The sequence below is a fragment of the Rhinopithecus bieti genome, unplaced genomic scaffold (genome assembly GCF_001698545.2).
Source record: "Rhinopithecus bieti isolate Rb0 unplaced genomic scaffold, ASM169854v2 scaffold_2735, whole genome shotgun sequence".
NCBI classification, from domain to species: Eukaryota; Metazoa; Chordata; class Mammalia; order Primates; family Cercopithecidae; genus Rhinopithecus; species Rhinopithecus bieti.
Window position 1 is genome coordinate 2,576,592 of NW_016804150.1, and position 1,860 is coordinate 2,578,451.

Genomic DNA, 1,860 nt, shown 5'->3' on the forward strand with positions numbered 1-1,860 from the left:
ATTTACTGACAACCACGCCTTAGAGAGAAATAAAATGATAAGGGAGTTTTATATGACACCAGAAATCACACCTTTTTCTTCAAATTTTTTTGAACGTGTTTCTTAGACCTATTCTTCAGGAAAAGGTTATTATGATAAGTATGTATAAGCATTGAATAAATTAATGGAGATTATATTCATCTGTAGATGTAGACAGAAGGAAAGCAAACTAATTAATTTTTATTGAATGCTTAGTATTTGTTAGGCACATTTTATAGATGACCTTATAGAGATTTAGAGTGATTACACAATTTATTCAAGGCTGCATAAGTAATAAGTAGTAGTCGGAACTTGAATTCAGGCCTGTCTTCCAAAATCCACATGTATTTTTTCTACTACCTTAGTCTACAGAATATGCATCCTGTTCTTGATAAGATCTTATGTATATTGATTCTTTATTAAAAATGGCATCCATAATTTAAATTTTGTAGTACAAAAAGAAATACTTTGTGTATTTTAAGCTAATGTAGACTAAGTATAACATCCTCTTGATCTTAATGAAAGATAAACTATATGAAATTGTCAATATTGATCAAGTTTGATGCACATAAATGATAATATCATGCTTCAAGCTAATGGAAGGATAAACCTTTGAGAGGGAGAAAAGCAATCCCTAACAGCTGGGCTTAATATCTATGTCTGATGTTGTTAAGAGCTGGACTGGCACTTATAGGTTAGCTATGGAATTTTGCTGTGGGATATAAACCGTTTTAAAGATCACCAACATCTGATAACATTGCTTTGTGAATGTGGGAAGTGAGACACAAACAAGACTACTTGGTAATTATGTTTAAGTACAAACAAATTCAATGTTACTATGCAAACTTCAAAACTGACCAAATATCCTCCTAGACTCCTCAACTAACAGGACAGAATTCTGCTTATTTACCATTCAGATCTGCTTTATTTTTTATTATCTCATTCTGATAAAAAATTTTAAGATATCTAATCATAGTATTATCCCCTCTCTAAAAACTCCCAATCTAGAACAAGCCCCTCCTTCCTGGAACACTCCCCAACAATTATCTAATGCGAGCCTAAATCCTGTAAGTCTCTTCCAAGTCCTTACTGAACCCAAATCCTGTAAGTCCCTCCCAATTCCTAACTGCTCCCTATGGTGTGTGGTTTTGCTTGCTACAATCAGTGAATAAACCTAATTTTGTTTCACTTGTAGGTGTGTTGCTGGCAATATGTGGCTCCAGGGGAGAGGCAAAAGGGGAGATTCCCTAGTCATCTGAGATTTGTTGCCTTGGAACAGTATCCACAGCTCAGTAATAGTAAATATATCTGAGATTCCTTGTGTCTCTAGCTGTCTGAGGCATTACCCTACCAATGGCTGAGCGTTAAGTTCCTCTAGATGTAGACTTTGTTTGCAGGTCGTCGTTAATAGAGAATATGAAAACCTATGCTGTCTCACACAAGCCATTTCCATCATGCTTCTGTTGGGTAGTCATTAGGTTAAAGCTGACCTCCTTGATAAATGCTTCAAATCATGATATGTTTTAGGATATGTTAAGGAAAGATACTATATATTAAAATCAATGCAAACAGGTGTAAAGATGACATTAGGTATGAACATTATAGAATCTAGCATATTCAACTTGAGACAGAGGCCACTGTAGAGGAAAATAGACTCTGTGCAGGCAGAGCTCAAACCGAGACATTATAGTTTATTATCTTCTAGGATACATATGTAAATGAAATGCTAATGTACTTGTGTACAAAAATGCATGCATGGAAGAATTTATCTTGGCTTTTAAAAAGGTGGTTATTATTAATTGACAATCTTGACCATGAGATAATTTAATCATGAAATACATA